This window comes from Acinonyx jubatus, chromosome D1 (assembly GCF_027475565.1).
Source record: "Acinonyx jubatus isolate Ajub_Pintada_27869175 chromosome D1, VMU_Ajub_asm_v1.0, whole genome shotgun sequence".
NCBI lineage: Eukaryota > Metazoa > Chordata > Mammalia > Carnivora > Felidae > Acinonyx > Acinonyx jubatus.
This window is the reverse complement of record NC_069390.1, coordinates 96,290,332-96,310,411: the sequence shown is the minus strand read 5'-3', so window position 1 is coordinate 96,310,411 and position 20,080 is coordinate 96,290,332. Positions and strand designations below refer to the sequence as shown.

The following is a 20,080-nucleotide window of genomic DNA, read 5'->3' as shown; positions in this document are numbered from 1 at the left end:
CTCTGAGCCACTTGCAGGCAGTGAGAAAAGAGCTAGTGAACAGTGAGATCTGGGAAACAGGTGTAAGGTGTGAAAAAGGGTGCACTTCATGGAGTGGGCCCTGGGCGAGGCACGGGTGGTGGCACCTGGGTGGAGGAGGGATCAGCCTTAGAAAAGAAGGGACTTCTCTTCTTCTGAGCCTGGAGGGAATGTGAAGAGGGCAGTGAAGACGGAAGTTTTGGGGTGGCGATCGGGGAAGTGAATGATAAGGCCGTTGCAGTGAGGTAGGAGATGGAGTTACCTGCCCAGAGATGAGAGAGGTGGCTTCAGACCTCACAAAGGAGAAGGGCCAGAGGAGGGGGAAGGGAGGTGTGGTTAGCGGTCTTCCAAAACCCAAAGGGAAAAGGAACAAACGTGGTCTGCGTGCCTTCGTAGAGAAGAATCAGGACCAGTGGGCATATGTGGGGGGGGAAGTAGATTTTGGTTTCTTCTGGGAAGACTGTTTAGGGAACTGAAAATGGAATAAATTCCCTGTCTCTTTTCCCACTCAGGCCTCAGGTCCGTGTACCGGCATTGCTTGCTGTATACGGGAACCTTGCCCCGGGGTGGAGAGTGGCCCATATGAATTCCATGTTCTCTCCTGGCTCTGAGACTGATGGCCGCAGGAATAACACTCAAAGGACAGGCACGTGAATTCACCTGTCTCACCAACCCCGTGTCTGGGGCCAGTGATCACACAGAGATCAGCTCCGAGGAAGGTGCCATCACCAGGAAACTGTCCCAAGGTCCCCCGCCCCCCCTCAGCCTCCACAGGCTCTTTCATAGAGACAGCTGTTGGGCTTGGAAAAGACCCAAAGTCAACACAATAATGACTTCCCCTCCCGGCCATATTCCAGGCCCCTCTGTGTCATTTAGTAATTGGCTAATAAAGCTCACTTTGATGTGCGGGGAGCCCTCTTAAGAAGTCCCCAAGATTCCCCAATACCCCAAAATCTGTTGACAGAAGATAAGCTTGAACATATATTAGAATGGTATGCCGAATGGGGGTCACCCTTCCCTGTGACCCTGGTCCCAGGTCTAGGGTCAATGGAGGCTGAGGGCAAGGGGAGAGGAGAGGAGGAGGGGAACCCCGTAGAGGAAGTATGGCTAAGCCCTAGCCAGCCCCAGAGAGGACCCACTGGCGTGGGTGCCCCCTTCCCTAACCTGACAGGCCAACCTCACCCCAGGCAGTGGGAAACCACAGCACCTAATTACTGTTATCACTACCTTGGTAGCTGTGGTGATTATGATGGTGCCTGTGTATCCCACAGTGCTTAGAAACGTTTAATTATTGTTATTCTTACAGAAATCGTTGCAGAGCCTCCCTATTGCCACGACTGCCATTGCTCTTGGGGACGACAGATCAGCTGAACACAGCTCTGCCCCAGGTACAATGATGACCAGGTCAGAGCGGTACCAAGATGGCTGACAGACAGCCAGCCTCTCCCTTGTGGGCCATGCTGTCCCAGGGATCTCCACACCTTTGGGAGCGAGAGCTCTGAGCAATGATAGAAGGCCCCAGTTTCACCTCGAACCACCCAATTCTCCGGAAGGAAAGGGCCCAGAAGGCAAATTGGTCTACACCCTGGCTCTGGTTAGAAGGCCCTCAGTGCATTGCTGTGAATCACCATGTCCAAAGTCCTAGGGGATTCTATTTATTTTGAGAGAGAAAGAGAGAGAGAGAAAGAGAGAGAGAGAGAGAGAGACCCCAAAGGATTCTAGATGTGAGTGGAGGCACCATTTCTGATTTGGGAATACCTAAAACTCAACAGTGGTACGAAGAAGAAGCTTCTGCTGAGGACCTGCATGGGCCAGGGAGCTTCGACCAAGACATGGGAAGGGGCTGAGAAGGTTTCCACCTGCAGCATACCTGATGGGGAAGGCCAGAGGGAGGAGAGCGAGGACGAAGACCCTCGGCCTCCCACCCACACTCCCTTTTCTTCACTGGTGCCTTCAGATCGGGGGCAGGTGGGGGTTGTGGTCAGGATAATGATCAGGATGTACTACTTGTCTAGAGGAACCAGATTTTTTTATTTTTTATTTTTTTGAGAGCCATGTGGAAGTCAAGAAGTGGACTTGATCTTAAGGGAGGAACAGAGATCCTGGGTCAACCCAAGCCTCGTAGAGAAAGCGCGTGGTGGACATTCGCCCTGGGAGCCGGGGGATGAGGCTGTTTGTTCTTCTCCGGAGCACTGTGGAGTGTGGCTCTTGAGCTCTTTGGGCCTCAGACCTCTTCAGGATCCGGCAGAAGCTGTCTCCCTCTGCCCTGCCGGCCGCACACATGCACGGGACAGCGATTACACGGCAGCCCCTCAGAAGCCCAGCTGGGCCCTGCGTTAGGAAGGAGTCCTTCAGGAAGGGGACAGCCCTGAGCCCAGGCTCCCTGGTATCTGGGCTAATGAGGGATGTTAATGACACGGAGGGTCCAGAATGAGGAAAATCGAAACCAGATTTCTATCGCGTGAGCTAAAAAGAAGCACGACACACGTCCCGCGTTGCAATTTTGTAAAAAAGATACACCGGTAAAGAGAGAACGGTGAAGGCCGTGTGGAGAAATGAAAACGATTTGCAGGTAAAGTGGTGTTTTTTTTTTAACTTTAAAATTTACTTTAACATCATTATAAAGTTATTTTATGCTAGATTTACTTTTTTTTTTCCCTTCTGTATCAGGTACAGTGCTTTTCCTCCAGAAATGAGGTTCTGAATTATATTTGATTTAGGTTAATATTAATGCCCTGTATTCCTTGAGTACATGCTTCTGGGCACAGCTCCTCCAGGAGCGTGTCAAGTGGCCTGGATGTGACATCCGAAGACAATGCCCACGCGAAGTCACTGAACTTGGAGGTGGCCTGGGAGGCAGCTGAGCGGGGAGGGGTGTGTGTATGATTCAGAGTCAGGAGTCCCAGGTTTGCGTCCTGGATCTGCCACTTGAGGACCGTGGACAAGAAGGGGGACGAACTGTCCCAGTTTTCCCGGGACCGAAGGGGTTTCCCAGGACATGGGGCTCTCGGTGCTACCACGGGGAAAGTTCTGGGCAAACTGGGGGATGGTCATCCTGTTCACGAGCCCTTTACCTCTCTGCGTCTCAGTTTGCCCAATCGTAAGATCGTGTTGTTGACTTCCATTTGTAGAAGTCGGGGATGGGGATTATTGCCGTTAAAATGGGATGAAGGAGAGGGACTGGGGAGAGGCCACAGTTCTCAGCCCGGAGATCTGAGACACCCAAAGCCGTACAGATGCACGCTGTGATGAAACGTGGAGAACTCAAGGGAGCCACTCTCTCACAAAAGGCTTTAGCAGCGATTCGTTAACAAGTATTTATGGACCACCTATGACCGGGTACCACGCTAAGCGTTGGAATAAAGCCATGAACCACTAAGGCATGCTCTGCCCCTTCCCGGGGCCCGAGTCAATGGGAGAAGAGAGGGCGAATAAGGAAGCGGGATACTAGGGGAATCTAGGGGCCTACAGGAATGTCGGGGGTGTGGGGACTCTTCCCTAATCCGGGTGGTCAGAAAGGGCGAGGGAAGCATTCCTGTGGAGGTGAGCTGAACCTCATGGGAGCCAGGACTGGCCAGCCAGGGATGTTGCATGGAGAAATCAGACAGGGGAAAGGCAGCGAAAAGACCCATGGGTCCCAGCGCATCTTAGGACCGCGAGTAGTCTAGTCTGCCTGGTGCGGTGCAAGGAGGGGTGGGGCGAGAAGGGGCTGGGAGGTAAGTGCCAGGTGTGGGCCTTGTGCGCTGCCTGAGGGAGTTTGGACTTAATCCCGAGAGCAGCGATGAGCCACGGTGGGCGTGCAGCAGAGCAAGGATGTTTCACTCCTGGCCACTGGGCAGCCACGACCGGTATTATGCTAAGGTGGTAGTCTCGGGCCGGGCCCTGGGTTCAGCTTGTTAGAGCCAGGTCGTCTGGACCTAAAGGTGCCAGCTCTGTCTGTCCTGCTCCCAGGGCCCCTGAGCCTGACCCATCTGCTGAGCACTCCTGCGGCTCCAAGTCTGGTGTCGTCAATCTGTGCAGTTCCCCGGCAGGGGCCCTGCTGCCTGGCACAGAGTGTGGCTCCAGAGAGCAGAGTGGCGCCCCCCTCCCAAGCAGGCTGCTGTCACCACAATGTGTGTGTGGGCTTGATGGCTGCGTGGCAGCGAGCTCAGGGCAAGCAGGGGGCTCACGTAGCCCAGGCAGCTGATAAATAACGAACAATTGCACCAATCCGTCCGGGAACAGGGAGGTGGGTGTGCACCCGTGTGCACGCGCGTGCAGACACGTGCATGCGCACATACACTCAGATTCACTGACATTTAGGCCCACACCATCACTGACCCCCGGGCAAGCACATGGAGGGATTCCCCGCTGCCGGTATGCCACGAATAGTCACACGTTCCGTTGCATTCCTCCAACACTGACATGCGTATGTTGCAAATGCTCTGCACACCTATGCGGACCCACACCCCTGTATCAAGTGCTTAGCACAATGCCCGGCACTCAAGATTATTGTGTTATTATGTATCAACGTGGTATTCTATGAAGATACCGGAATGTGTGCACATGTCCCCATATACTCATAGACACCCATACCTTGCCCCGTACATTCCTGTATTTTTTAAAAAATGTTCTTAAAGTTTGTTTATTTAATTTGAGAGAGAGAGACAGAGCATGGTGAGCAGGGGAGGGGTGAGAGAGAATCCCAAGCAGGCAGATGCAGCGCTCGAACCCACAAACCGCAAGATCATGACCTGAGCCAAAACCAAGAGTCAGACGCTTAAGCGACTGAGCCACCCAGGCGTCCCTGCCCCATACACTCCTTTAAATGCAGGTGCAGGGGCGCCTGGGTGGCTCAGTCGGTTAAGCGTCCCACTTCGGCTCAGGTCATGATCTCGCGGTTCGTGAGTTGGAGCCCCTGCATCTGGCTCTGTGTTAACAGCTCAGAGCCTAGGGCCCCTTCAGATTCTGTGTCTCCCTCTCTCTCTGCCCCGTTCCCACTCATGCTCTCTCTCCTTCAAAAATAAGTAAACATTAACAAAAAAAAAGGCAGGTGCAAACACTAGAACTCCATCCTTCCACAACACAGGTACGTACACTCCCGTGTGCAAAAACAGGCTTTACTCTCAAAGATGTACAGGTTGCTATCATTTGCTCTCCCAGCCGCACCTACACAAAATCACAACAGCAATAATAATAATAGCAAAACTGGCTTGGGTGATTGCTTTATATTTTTCAAAGGGTTTTCAAGCCTATAATCTCATTTGATTCTCACAGTGGCCTGGTGAGGCGGGTGGGTGGAGCAGGCTTTATTACCCCAGGTTTATGGTTGAAGAAGCAGAAGCCAGGAGAGGTGAAATACACCATCTGGGAGGCGGCCTGGAACCCAGATCTGACTTCTCCGCAGCGAGCTTCCACGGGGGGGCCCCCAGGCCTGTTTGACAACTTCCAGCATGCACTGTGGAAAGCAGCAAGCGGGGCACTGGCTTGCTGCTGGATTCTGGATTCCTGGTCAAAACATTTCCCCGAGTCAACCCTGGCTGAGAAGTGGGAATTGGAGGCTGATAAAGGGAAACCGCCATCATTAGGAATCCCATAAAGTCTCATTTACAACTCCAGTCAGATGAAAGGAGCAATTGACTGCGTTGGAGGGAAAAGCAAATACCGAGCTCCTCGAGGACGAGGACGGTGGCCTCAGACAGCTGATCCTGGGGAGGGCACGGAGGTCCTGGGGTGGGCGGAGCCTGTCCCATCTGGGCGCTCCCCTACTCTGTGCACTTCCTCTCCCCTCTGTCTGGGCTGGCCTCGGGGGTCCTTGAGCTCTGGTTCTTGGAGAAGGGGACAAAAGGACAATAAAAGGTCTCTCCCTCCCCCAGAGCCCCTCTCCCCCACGCCACTGCAGAAGCCTCCCTCTTTTGCTCAGTCCTGAGCCTTCGGGGCATCCAGCACCGTGCCTTCTATTGGCTGGGGCAGAAATGCGGAACAGGCTGCCAGTCCCCTTACACCTGGCCTGCCACAGCCACGGGGGCCAGACCCTTAGGCTTGAGATCCAATTACTCGGAAAGGTGACATAGACAGTTTTCTTCAGAGGCCTGGGCTCTGTGGGGAGGTGGCCTGATGGTAAAAGGACAGCCAGTGTGATCATCCTTTGCTTCTGCCGCTGCTGCTTCACTCTGGTTTCATCATCACTGGTGCCTCAGTTTCTGCGTCTGCAAAATGGGGATATTAAGACCACCCTTACACTGCTGTGGTGAGGGCCAGATGAGATGAGGTGTATAAAGCCCCCTGCACAGTGCCTGGTGTGCTGCTGGGCTCCATGGTGTCAGTCTCCCGGGGAGGGCCTCCGTGGCCAGGACTGGAGGGGTGGTGTGGCAAGAGGCGCTCCCCCAGCCTCCTGGGTGTGCCGGCTCTGGCTGGGAGGGAGGGAGGGGCAGGGAGGGGACATCTGTTTGACACTCTTGTCAGCATCCGTTACCTGGTGTGTATTTTCCCAGGAGCTGATTACATTACAGCATGTGTTGATAAACATTGGGAGTCGGAGCGGAGTGGAAACTGAGCGGAATGTTAAGCGGGTGGAGGTTTGGTCAGGAGATGCCGAGAAAGGGCTGGCTGTGAAGAATGGGAGGTGGTGATGGGGGGGGGGGGCGGCAATCTGGTGACTTTTTAGCCTGCCCTGCCCCTTTCTCGTTCTCTCGCTCCCCTTCTCTGTTCCCTGCCTCGGCTTCCAGCAGGGCATCCAGACAGGGTCCCAGAGGCAGTGCTTTATAGAAGAGGTGTGGGATTTGGACCCAGGCAGTTGTGGGTTCGAAGCCCAGCTCTGCCACAGGCTGGCTCTTGGCACCCCGGGCTAGTCCCTTAACTTCCCCAAGCTCAATCTTTTCCTCTGTAAAGTGGGCTTAACCTACACTCCACAGAGTGAAGATTGAGAAGTGAGGACAAGAGACACCCCAGCCCTGAGTTTGCTTCGGATGTTAGGCAACTTTTTCTTAAGTCTACTTTGGACCAAGGGGAAGGGGGCCCGTGTCTTCCATAGGACAACTTCCCCACCTCTGACCCTGGTTAGGACTGGTCAGATGACCCGGGGTGACTGGAACATTCCACCCTAAATCTTTATATACCTGTGTACTTAACAACAGCTGCAGTTAATTATTTGTTTAGTTATCTCCCTGATGTCTTTCTCCCTCACTGGTCCACAAACTCTCTGAGGGCAGGGATTGTCACCTGGTCACAAGTGAATGCTCAGAGCCTCAGTGGGTGCCTGGCACCAGAAGGAATGGGCGACTCTCATCCGTCCCATTGGTTCGTAGCAGAATGTCAAGGTAACCCCTCTCAGAGGTCTGTGGTGCCTTATTCTGTGGTTGTTTCTAGACGGAAAGCACTGGCTGTACTTCTCACTTGGCCTTTGTAATAACTTTTCCCATGGGTATCTCTTGTCGCTGAGGCTGTGTGAGCTTCCCCAGGACTGGGGTGTTTAGACTTTTAAGATTCAAGAGGACAGGCAACTGAGTGCGGCAGAAATCCCACAGACACGTCTCAATGGAGGATGCTGCTCCTATCCCCCTCCCCCACCCCTGCGGGTCCCTGCCTCGACACCTGCCACTCCAGCCCACTTCCAGGTGCCCCAAGCCGCCTGGCGCCTCCGAGGCTGCTGGGGCTGCCGCAGACACGGGTCGGAGGAGCACGACTGCCCAGCGCCACCTAGCGGGCGCGGGGCCGGGGGAGAGCGCGTCCGGGTCTTCCCAGGCCTGCGGGAGAGCGACCGCCCCCCAGCGCAGAGTAGGGAGGCCAGGGCCACCGCCCCGCTAGACCCCTTTCTCTACGTCCAGAGAGTGCAGGCCCTCCGGGAAAGCGCGCTCGTCCCAGGTTCCGGGGAGCCCTGGCCCCGACGGCAGCAGTTGGGGTCCTGCGCGTCCTGCCGTCCTCAGGACGGCCTTCCACCCCTCCCCCCGCACTTCGCGTCGTCGTTCCCGTCTTTCGGCAGCCACAAAGAGGCCATTGATTGGGAAGAGTAGCCGGGTTGTGGTAGAAAAGCTGGAGGGGACGCGCGCGCGGACACACACACACACACACACACACACACACACACACACGCCCTGCCTCCTGCAGCGCCCAGCACTCTTGCTGGGGGCGGGGGTGGGGGCCGCGGCGGCATGGGGCTGGACGACAGGGCCTGGGGAGAGCTCTGCGCCTCGCCCACTTCTCCTTCTCTGCCCTCTGCGGTCCTTCCCCGCCCCCCCCCCCCCCCCCCCATCGCACCTCATTTCTGCACCCATGATCCACCTCTGGACGAATCCGCAGCGAATGGTTCATCCCCAGAGGCTGGCCTAGCTCCCCATCCTCCCCATCGGCCCCCCAGATGTGGTCTCCTCTCCCAGATGTTCGGGGCACTTAGGGGCCCTTTTTAATACCAGGCGAAGCCAGTATTGTTAGGAACCAGGAACCGCTGTCGCTGCTGCTGCGAAGACAAATAACATGCAGTAATGCATCCCGGGCTGATAGGAAGGTTTGACCATGCTGCCGCTCTGGTTTATCAGCACTCGGTCCTCTCTGTAGAATGGCTAATAGAGGGCACGCAGCACCCAGAGGAAGTGTTGGGGGCGGGGGGCGGGGGATGGGGGATGTGCCAGGCGGGGTAGGAGACCGGAGAGGGCAGGGGCAGGAATAGTTCTGGAGCAAGGATTCCCTGAGTCTCTCTTATCCTACTCCTCGAGGGCGGAACTACGTTTGAGCCTTGGCGTGAGGCAGGACTTCTGACCCTTCTACAAACTCCTGCTTTATCAACGTCTGTGAAAAGGAAACCGCCTCCGAATTCTGGGCACCTTGACCCTTTATAAAGAGGCCAGGGCTGTCCCAGGTTCCCTACCTTGCGAGGCTCCTGGTCCCTGCCCCCATCCTGTCTTAGAGCTGGGTGCAGTGGAGATGGGGAGGGGGGGATGCTGGCAGTTGGTGCCTGGAAATACAGAACTGGGAGTGGCAGGAAACAGGCTCCTTGAAATCCCACTTGGTGCCTCCCTCAAAGCTTCTGCTTGCCACCTGGATACCTGTGTGCACACAGGAATTGGCTGGGTGCTGGGGGAGGGGCTGGCTGGGGGTGCTGGCTTGCCTGCTTTGCAACACTCCTTCCTAGTCCTCAAAGCTGATGTGGAGGCTGTGCCCTTGTATCTGTGCCCCCATTTGTTGGCGAGGCTGTGCCCACACGGGTGCCTAGAGATGTGGGTTTTTTTCACATATTCACAGTCTATCTGGGTTTGAAGGGACTTTGGAAGAGCTCACTCTCTGCCCCACCCCCTGCCCCATTCTGCCCCCACTATGCCGAGCGCTCATCTGTATTCTGCTTGATTGCTCCCACTGACAGGGAGCTCACTACTCTCCAAGGCAGTCCATCCCTGCTCTGGCAGTTGGAATACTGAGATGGAGACTCTGCCAGGCAGCCTAGACAATGTCCTTTCCCACCCCCACCCCTGACTGCAGGAAAACAGGACCAGGACAAGGTGTGAAGAGACAGCAACCCAATATATTTACAGCCAGTGTTTACTGAGTGCTGGCTATCAGCCAGGCCCCGTGCTAAGTATTGCACATATATTGACTCTCCTAATCTTCATAAAAATCTATGAAGTTATGTCTGTTGTTACCTAATTGAATGGAAGAGGAACCTGAGGCACAGAGTAGTTAAGGCACTTGCCTGAAATCTCATAGCCAAGAAGTCGGAAAACCAGGTCTCAAAACCAGAAAGTCTGGTTCTGCCTGAGCTTAATCACCATATTATAATGGTAGGCACCACCCAGAGAGAGAGAGAGAGAGAGAGAGAGAGAGAGAGAGAGAGAGAATGTGTGTGTGTGTGTGTGTGTGTGTGTGTGTGTGTATGTATCTTCACCTTCATTTCAGGTTTAGCAGTATTAGAGGTTCGCGGTAATCCTGGACAAGAAATTAAGGCATCAAGAATTGCCTTTCTTTCTTTCTTTCTTTCTTTCTTTCTTTCTTTCTTTCTTTCTTTCTTTCTTTCTTTCTTTCTTTCTTTTTCTTTCTTTCTCTCTCTCTCAATGTTTATTTGTCTTAGAGAGAGAGAGAGAGAGAGACAGAGGGGGAGGGGCAGAGAGAGAGGGAGACAGAAGATCTGAAACAGGCTCTACATTGAGAGCAGAGAGCCCGATGTGGGGCTCGAACCCACGAGCTGCAAGATCATGACCTGAGCTGATGTCAGCTGTTTAACAGAGTGAGCTGCCCAGATGCCCCAAATTGCCCTTCTTTCCTTTCCTCTCCTTCCCTCTCACCCTTCCCCCCACCCCCCACTTCTTCTTCATCACCATCACCCTCCCCTTTGTCTAAATTAAAAGCCATCTTCTGAGCACTTGTGTGTTCAGGGATTCTCCTGAGGCAGTAAGCATGGTCTGAGAGTCTCCAGGCCAAGACAGATGTACGGGCCTAGAGAGACATAGGGGACATACTCACAGTGAAGAGGTGTGGGATAAATGTGGTTGGTGGACAGGAAACAAATGGGGACGATCTGTATTTATGTTCCACACCAGCCAAGGGTTAGGTGGTACTCAGTTCAGAGAGTTTTATGTTCAATTTTATGTCTAGACAGAGTTTGGGATGAGGTTATCACTTTTCTTCTAATTAGTGCAGGAAGGCTTCCCCAGGCACCGCTTTCAGGAGCTCTCTGGCTGTCTTGGCTTTGCCATCTGTCCCCAAGAGCGAGGCATGGGTAGAGTAGCCGAGGGAATAAGCAGCAGATTGGGAGTCAGGGCACCTGGATCTTTGGCCTTGGGTCTGCCCCCAGCTTGGTGTATGACCTTGGATAAATTACCCTGCCCTTCTCCCCGTTCTCATTTCTAAAATGAGGGGTCTATCAGACCCCTAAAATGTGGGTCTATCAGACCCCTACAGTGGGTATATTCTGCAGCTGTTCAAACGGGGCTGCTGTGCACAGGTGGGCAGGTTGTGCATCGTGCAAGGACACTTGGCCAAGGGGTGGATGGGGGCTGAAATCTGCCCTAGGCTGTTCTCACCAGGCTATGCATGGGTGGGGCCTACGTCCACCTGGGGAAAGAGGCCCTTTTCCTAATTTGCACAGAGGTACCACATGGGTCCTCGGCAGTGACCCTGCAAGGTCCCCACGCAGATTGGGCCCCTGTGGTTGGTCAGAGTTGGGGTGGTGGTGGTAAAGGGAATTTCTGTATCAGAAGGTGAGGTTATGGGCTGGGGGGCTGGAGAGAGGAACAAAGAGAGGTTCCGTGGCCCATGAACTGCCCGCCAGGAAGGGGTGGGCAAGTGTCTGTAGGAAGCTAATCTTTAGACAGAAAGGGAGTTTGAGGGGCTGGGGGTGTAGGGAAGCAGGTCTCAGCCGGCAGTAGGTGACCACATGGGATGGGCTCCTTGGTGAAGGGAACGGGTGTCCCTGGGAGCAGTGGCTCTCCCTGTCCCCTCAGCCTGCCTCACTCCCGTCTCCAGTTACCTCCAAAGCAGCTGGTCTCTTTGAGGTGGCTCTTTGTGCTGAGTTCCCCTGGTGAGCGAGATGGAAAGGGGTAAGGTTTTTTTCCAGGGCCTTCTGAGAGGGCTGTACATTTTTAGACGTGTTCCCTTACCCAACAAACGGAGGTCCACTCCGGGCCAGGCCCTATGGCAGATTGACAGCGTGAACCCTGTCCTCAGGGAACTTCCAGTCTAACGGTGATTTGCCCATGAGTCTAAGAGGAAATGGCCTTTGTCCCGAGAGGCCTGTCGACATCATTGGGCAGTCTGGTACCTGCACTGGGCTTAGTCTGGTCGGAGGCTGAAGGCTCTGAGAGGGATCACAGGGCCTCACTGACTTCCTGAGAAGAAGGAGATCTAGTGGGGACAGATCTCTGAGGTCTCTCAGTATCCGGGGAGAATGTGCGGTGTCACTGAGGAGGAAAACTGGGGGTGAAGGAGGAAAGGGAGGTACATAGGCTTGGGGGGTGTGTCTGTCGGGGGAAAGCCTCACTTTCGCTTGGCTGGGGGAGTGACTGCGAATGAGGGGTGTGAGCCCTGAGGGGAGCTTGTTCTGTGAGGGCGACCACTGCTGATCACAGACCAGGCCTCTGGAGACCATCCGTCTCCCTCCCCCATCCCGCCTCCATCACACAGCTGCTCGGAAGGATCCCGGCAGATGCTGCGGTACCTGGCGTTGATTCGCGGGAGAAAGTCCCCCCTTCCGTCTGGCGAAGTCATTCCTATTGTGGGTCCTGCCATATTCCCACACGCACAGCAGGTGCAAGTTTTGGGTGCCAAGCCGCTGGAGTGGCCAGGCCTCTCCCGCTGTGCGTGGTTGGAATGGGGAGCAGTTAAGCCCCGGAGCTGTCATCTCTCCAGTGACAATGTCGGGGTCAGGCAGGCCCACCCCCCTCTCCCAGGGGGCCCCCCACGGCTCTTCTTTAAAACAAAGGGATCACAGGGAGGCCAGTCATCTGCCTCTTGCTCACAGGGAGTGCGCCAAGGGACATTGTTTTGAGGATGTTCCCTACTCCCTGACTGCCTTGTACTTACTCTCCAGTGCTTAGCTGAGTGTGAGTCCGGCTTGGAGAAGCTCACACTGGACAGGCGGCTGCCGGGGGCGGGGTGGAGGCAGCAGGGTGTCTCTGCCCTGGGCCATAACAATGGTGGTGGTGATGACAGACAGAGCCGACATCGAGTTCTGACTATGTGCTTACACACCAGTATGTGTGAGTTTCCTGTTGAAGCTGTGACAAGTGACCACAAACGTAGTGGTTTAAGGCAACGCGAATTAATCTTGTGGTTCTCTGTGGGTTAGAGGTCTGACGCAGGTCTCACGGGGCTGAAAGTCAAGGTGCAGGGAGGGTCGTGTTCCTTTCTGGTGATTCTAGGGGTGCTTCCATTTTCTTACCTTTTATAGCTTCCATAAGCCTGCATTCCTTGGCTTGTGGCCCTTCCTCCGTCTTCAAAGCCAGCAATGCTGCCTCTCTCTGGTGCTTCCTCCAGTCGCACGTCTCTCCCTAACCCAGCCAGGAGAGATTCTCTGCTCTTAAGGACGCATGTGATTAGGCTGGGCCCACCTGGATAATCCAGGATCATCTCTCCATCTCAAGGGCCGTACTTTAAATGCCTCCACAAAGGCCCTTTGCCGCGTAAGGTGACATTTTCATAGGTCCCAGGGATTAGAGCGTGGGCATCTTTGGGATCCATTATTCTGCTATCTCGGCATACTCGTGCCTTTTCATATAATGGACCCGTGAGGTAGGTAGTGCTGTTACCCCCATTTTAAACATAAGGAAACGGAGGCACAGAGAAGCTCAGTAGTTGCCCAAGATTACCTTGCCTGTGCTAATCTACTTGGGATTCAAACTGGGGCAGCCTGACTCCAGAGTTGTACTTTAGTTACTGTCACAAAAGCAGAACCAGAGAGCAGGAGGCAGAAGATGTCCAAGCTTCCAATGGCATAAGGCCAGGTCTCCTTAGGTCAGCCAAGCTGTGGAGCAACATGTGTTTATTGAGCATCTACTACGGGCCGGGCCCTGGGAGGGGCTCCTAGGAGGATGCCACAGGTCTCTAGCCTGAGCCCTGGTTTAAGCCCCTCCTCTTTCCACTTCCTATTGCCGTGTGAAGGGATGGGCCCTGTCCTGCAGAGGTTAACTGGGAGAAAGGATGGTGTTCTAGTGGGCTCGGGCCCCGGGGGCTCTGGGTGAGCCCTGGTGGAGGACTAGGTTGCCCTGCACCCCACAGGACCCTGCTGGATCACGGGAGCTGGCTCACCAGGCCCACTATTCCTGCCCATCCATCACGAGGGAGACCGGGCCCTCGGTGAGCCTGGGACCTGCAAATCATGGAAATTAAGACCAATTAGAGGGGGAACCAGCAGCCCCTTGGCAGGCCTTCCGGCCTCAGAGGCGGCTCGGGAACTTTATGGATGTTTCCTTCTATTTTGTGGTCCAGCTGGGAGGCAGAAACATGCCAGCTCAGCACAAGGCCTTGTCTAGATGCTTCTGAGCAACTGGGAGGGAGGGCGCCACCTCGCCAGGGTCCGTGGCTCCCTCTCCAGCTCCCCGAGGGTTGTGCTCTGCCAGCCCCAGGGAGGCGAGAGCCGGCGTCTAGTCTGTGGGGCCTTCTTCGCTGCGCACCAGGCTCCTTTCTCTACTCGGCTCTGTCCTCCACACAAGGCCTCTGGAGAATCAAGCCCCGGGAGCTGGAGGAGGGAGAGCGACAACGACAGGTCACCTTGCTGGGCAAGCGGTGTGCTGCCGGGCCCTGCCCCTGCTCCCCCCTCCCCTCCCTCCATGCTCCCACGTCTCCCAGCTAAAGGCAAGGACTTCCCCTCCCCTGCCACGGGCCCCTCCCGAACAAACCCTTCCCCTTGGTTTTTTCCCCAGCAAAAAGGAGACTGAGCTCTTGGCAGGTGTGCAGACTGAAGTAGCAGGGACCTCATGGTCCCCGGGAGCAGCAGCAGGATGGCGCTATAGGCATGGAGACACAAGCAAAATTAATTCTCCAGCTTCCCCGGTCCTTTTTGGGCTTTAACTCCTGCCCCCTTGCCCTGGCCCCTCACCCCGTGCCCTGTGATGAAGGCAGAGACAGACCTGTGCACTGTGGGGAGGGCCGGCCCTGAAGGGGCCCAAGGAAGGGGGGCAGGGTTGTCCGGTACAGAGGTGACACTGCAAGGGGCACCCCTTGTCCCCACCCTGCCCTGAGGTCTGTCTTATTAAAAAAATTTTTGTTTTTAATGTTTATTTAATTTTGAGAGAGAGAGAGAGACACAGGGTGCAAGTGGGGGGGGGCAGAGAGAGAGGGAGATAGAACCGGAAGCAGGCTCCAGGCTTTGAGCTGTCGGCACAGAGCCCCACACAGGGCTCGAACTCACGGACTGTGAGATCGTGACCTGAGCCGAAGTCGGACGCTTAACTGACTGAGCCACCCAGGTGTCCTGAGTCTGGGTTTTTAGGATAGGCCCATTGTGCTGGGTTGAGGCCATCTTCTGGAAGAAAACCCAAGCGGAAAGGAGGGGCCACCTTGCCCCAAGGCCTCTGAGCCGGCCATCAGCTGACCCTCTTCCTTCACTGGCTCAGCTATAGAGGGAGCCTCGCGAGAGGGTCGGCAGGACCTGGGGGTCACGGGGAGACAGAGCCGGACAAGGCAGATAAGGCGGTGCCTAGGCCGTGGCCAGCACGGCGAGCCAGAGGGGGTTGTGGAGGGCAAGTTCCCAAGGGAAGCGGAGGCCCCTGGATACCTGGAGACAGATGGGGGAGAGAGGCAGCACGGGGAGCGTCAGGGGATGTGGCCGGGCACGGAGTGGCTCCACTACGACGTCCGTCCCTTCCTCTGGGCCTCCAGCTGGGGGCTGCCGAGGTCATGCTCAGCCCCACTGTTCTGTGACTCTCATCTTGGTGACTGTCCCTCAGGACTCATCCAACTGGCCTTGGGCCCCTGGCTTCACTTAACCTCTCTGTGCCTCAGTTTCCTGACCCGTACCACGAGATTAACAATAGCATCTCCCTCAGAGGGTTATTTTTTTTATGGGGGTTGAGTGATTTCAAATCACAGTGGGACCTGCCCCATAGAAAGTGTTGTAAATATTAGCCATTACAGGGGCACCTGGGTGGCTCAGTTGGTTAAGTGTCCGACTTTGGCTCGGGTCATGATCTCGCAGTCCATGGGTTCGAGCCCCGTATCGGGCTCTGTGCTAACAGCTCAGAGCCTGGAGCCTGTTTCAGATTCTGTGTCTCCCTCTCTCTCTGACTCTCCCCTGTTCATGCTCTCTGTCTCAAAAATAAATAAATGTTAAAAAAAATATATTAGCCATTACACGAATTATCGTTCCTCATGTTATTAAAAAGATCATACGATGTCGCTGTAGGGTCTGGAGTCGAGCAGGCCTAGGTTGGAGTCCTAGCTGTTCCACTACTCCTAACGTATGACTTTGGGAAAGTGGCTTAACCTTTCGGAGCCTCAGTTTCTTGATCTACAGAATAGGTATGAACAATGAGAGCGACACCGACTTCACAGTGTTGCCGCGGTGATTAAACAAGACGGCTGAATAAATCTGCGATATAAACTGTAAAGTACCTAGCACAGTACGTTGCTTTGTCTTCCTGGCTGAAGACCAGATTTAGGACAGCCTGGAAGGGAGAAGGTAGGACTCCTGACAAATGGCCGTGACCTTCAGAGTGGCCGGATTGTGCCGGGAAATTCCGCAGGAAGAGTGCCTCCTCTTGGTTGGACGGAATGAGGGATCAGAGCAGGACTTCTGGTTCTATTCCCAGGCCACCCTAGGTCCCGAAGTGGGGTGGCAGTGGCAGGCCAGGCGAGGGGGACTCGGCCCTGCCTGGGCTTCTCACACGGAGGGGGAGCAGATACTCCGCTGCCGCCAGACCCGTGAAGGGCACAGATGGGCTTTGTCCTTGGTGGGTGCCGGCTGCCGGGCATGGCGTACCCGGGGTGGTCAGACTCAGCAGGGAGGAGTGAGATAAGCATCACACCTGAAAGAGCCTTCCCTGACCCAAGAATCTGTCGGGTCCCCTGTGGTATGCTCCGAGTTCTCTATTTTTTGCCTTTATTGTCTCTCATTACAATTTGTAAGTAGACTTTTTTTTTTTTTTAATTTTAGTGATTATTGACTGTCTCCTTCACTAAAATGTCAGCTCCCTGAGAGTAGAGACCACATCTGGACGGCTTGCCTGGGGTTTGAAAGAGCACCTACAATGTAGTCAGTGCTCAGTAACATTTTGATGACTGAATAAGTAATAACGACAGCAAATACTTACCCGGTTTTTTAAAATGTGCCAGCCATTAGCCCAAGCACTTGCCATATATTAACCTATTTAAACCTCACAAGACTCTTATGAGCTAGTTATTCACATCATCCCTATTTTACAGGTGAGGAAACTGAGATACAGAGAGGTTAAGTGACTTCCCCAAGGCCACACAGCCATCAGCTGGTGGAGCTAGGATTTAAGCCATCCGGTTTGGCCCCAGAGTCCACACTCTTAGTGACAGCGCTGTGCTGCCTTTCAGAAGGCGCGGGTGAGGGAGCCACGTTCCACGTTTATCATGTGTGCTGCATGTGGGCAAGAGGGTTTTCGGGGAGGGAGCGAACGGTGTGATTCCTATAGACTGGGCCATGTGGTCCTGAGGAGCAGGATACAACCGGCCCCCGTTTATCTGCAGAGGGACAGGAGGTCCTGGGGGGGACTGTGGGCCCATCGTCCGCCCCCTCCCCAGTCAGGTGCTGAGTGCATTCAGGGCCCCCTGACTTGCTGTAGTTCCGGGTTCCCTCTGCCTAGCATTACGGAAGTGCAGGGAGACCAGCACGGATGTGTGAACCCCTGAATTCCCTGTCCTGGTGTCTGCCTCCTCCCAGGCCTCCTGTGTCCCTGGAAGCCCCGTGGACAGAGTGGCGGTCAGGGGGCTGCTTCGTTCCTGTCTTCCAGGAGGGGATCTGTTTTGGCACAATCCCGCCAGCCCTAGCACTAGGTGATCCTGTTGGCCAGGACAGAGGTGTATTAAGGACACAGAGCCAGAATAAAGGGCCAGATTTCTAGGCTCCTTGGCACTGGTCTGTGCCACAGAAATATCATGGGATGGAGAAGCCTGCAATAACTTGAGATCCTTTCCTTTAGGGAGAGGGTGGCGTGTGGTTGGGGGAAATCCTTTGATCACTTACAATCGGTGGGGGCTAACCCACCGATGGGGGACGCATGAGAGGGGCCACAGATGGGCACTAACCTGCCTTCGAGCGACAGTGGGGTGGGGTGGGGGAGCAGGGAGGATCCAGTTCTCTGCAGAGCTTTTGGCTTTGCTAAGTGGGAATGCAAGTCGGGGGCCAGAGCAGAATTGCACAGAACTCTGGAAGGAGTCATGGCTCTGTCCTGCCGCGTCCTCCTCCCCTGCCCTCTGCCCGGCCCACACCCCAGGACTCAGTCTTACCTCCAGACCAGTGGGAACAAACCTTCCAAGAATGGCACGGTGAAATCCTCTGGCTCTGGCTGAAGGCAGAAAGCTGAAGGCTGATGGTAGTAAAGTGGGAGAAATGTATTCTGGTCTTGCCTCCAGTATTAACACAAGTTACACCTCTGTGAGCCTCACGTCTTCACCTACAACACGGGCATGTGGTGGTGCTTGGACCTCCTGACTTCTAAGGTCACTTCCAGCTTTAGGATTTTAAGGAGGTGGTGCAACTTGGGAAGCCCCTGGGGCTCTGAGACAAAAACCTACCCATGGGGGCTTGAAGCAGAGAGACTGGAAAATACTAGTAACTACTTTATGGTTGGCACAGTGCCAGGGGCTTCAAGAAATATCTTATTTATTTCTCACAGGAACTCTATTCTCTTTTTTTTTTTTTTTAAACGGAAGAAACTAGGGCTTAGAAAGGCCTGAGTAACTTGTCCAAGGTCACACAAATAGAAGAGGGAGAGACAAAATCTGAAGGTGGGTTGTGCAACTCAGGGCCTGTGTTTGGTGCTCTGCTCAGGACAGAAGCGGTTGTGGGGGCGGGCAGGTGTTTTGTGGCTTCTGGAGACTGTCACATGCCAGGGACATGCAACCCTGGGGAGGAAGGAGGAGACTCCTGGGCAGAGGGGCGGGGTGGCAAGTGTGGGAGGTGAAGGCAGGAGAGGGTCCAAGTGGCAGCAGAAGGAGGCTGTCCGAGGAAGGGGACCCTGGGGGCCAGCCTGGCCCCCAGAAGGGTGAGTGCACATCCACGAGTGGGCATCTGGTCCTGGGGGCTGCTGGCTGTGGGACACCGTGGCCTGCCTTCCTCATTCTCCCCCCGGGCCCCTGCGGCAAGCCCCAGTTGCACACGTGCACCGACACGCTCTGTTGTCCTTTGTCACACACCCATCAGACACAAACAGGCCTGCACCCTGGCTTGTTCTGACGGTGCTTCACTTCCTGGCACTCACCTTGGCTCTCCTGTTCCCAGCCTCGCCCACATCCGGGGTGTGTGTGTGTGTGTGTGTGTGTGTGTGTGTGTGTGTGTGTATGTTCATCCGCAGTGGCTTCTCTTGGGTTTGTGCAGACATATGCACAGTGTCATAATCCCTCTGTTGTGTCTCCTTCACACACACACACACACACACACACACACACACACACACACACACACTTCTGTCTATCCCCCTGCTTCTCCGCTGATCTTTGTTTCTCTCCAATCCGGGCACATCCCTGGGTCCCAGAGAACCCCATTAATCTTTAACGGGTCCGGGCTCTTCCTCGTCTTGTTTTTCTTCTCGCTGCTATCTTTGCAGGCTCCTCCAGCAGGACTGCAGGGCCGGGCGGGCCCCCTCCTCGAAGTGGCATCCACAGGAACAGCTGGCCAAGGAATGGCTATGTGGGTGGGGGCAGGCAGGGCCGGGAAGGGATTTATTTGCCTTGGATGCTTTTCTGCGAACATTTTTGTCCATTTGCCACGATGTTTCATGGGTTTCAGCTGATGTCATTCTGGTGCGTGGGAGAGGCTTTGACACCCACATGGTGGAGGGTGAGCCCTGACACAGGAGTCGGGAAACCTGCTTCTAGCTCCAGAGGAACCTCGGTTTTCTCATCAGATGGACGAGGGCTTTGGAACGGATGACCTTTAGTTTCATTCCAAAACATTGACATTCTAGGAGACTTCTGCCCTATTTAGAACCTGTCTGCACCCTGATCATTTCAATTACAATCTCTCTTTCTCTTTCTCTTGAACTCATTTGTATGCACAGACATCATACATGCACGCATGAAGACACACACACATGCACACATCCGAAGGAAGCTTTGCTACTGTATGTTTTCCAGGAACTTCTCCAACTCATCTGGGCCCCAGGCCCTTTTCCAGGGTGGGGGCTGCAAGCACAGGTGTGTGTGTGTGTGTGTGTGTGTGTGTGTGTGTGTGCGTGCACACGGGTCCCACGTCACCCAGAGGTGCATCTCTGAGTTGAAATGTACCTCCCGATGGCGATGACCCAGGAACTCATCCGCTTCTCCACCTAGTCTCACAGCCCCTCCTAAGAGTCGGGACCCGAATCCTCAGCCGTGTTCTTGCTGCCCCCATCCCTGACTGTGAAGGAGAAACGGGATGAGCAGGGGACCCTGCAACGTCCGAGCTGGAAGGGCTAATCTGGTTGACAGGTTTTCA

At 54.8% G+C, this 20,080-nt stretch overlaps 1 long non-coding RNA gene across 1 annotated transcript in view; it reads left to right on the top strand.

Moving 5' to 3' along the window:
* The first annotated feature begins 1,702 nt into the window (after nucleotides 1-1,702).
* Nucleotides 1,703-20,080, top strand: part of LOC113593212 (uncharacterized) — a 65,257-nt gene continuing 46,879 nt past the window's right edge. Inside the window, exon 1 of the long non-coding RNA XR_003413300.2 lies at nucleotides 1,703-2,590. This is a non-coding gene — a long non-coding RNA (uncharacterized LOC113593212). The remainder of the gene's footprint in view (nucleotides 2,591-20,080) is intronic.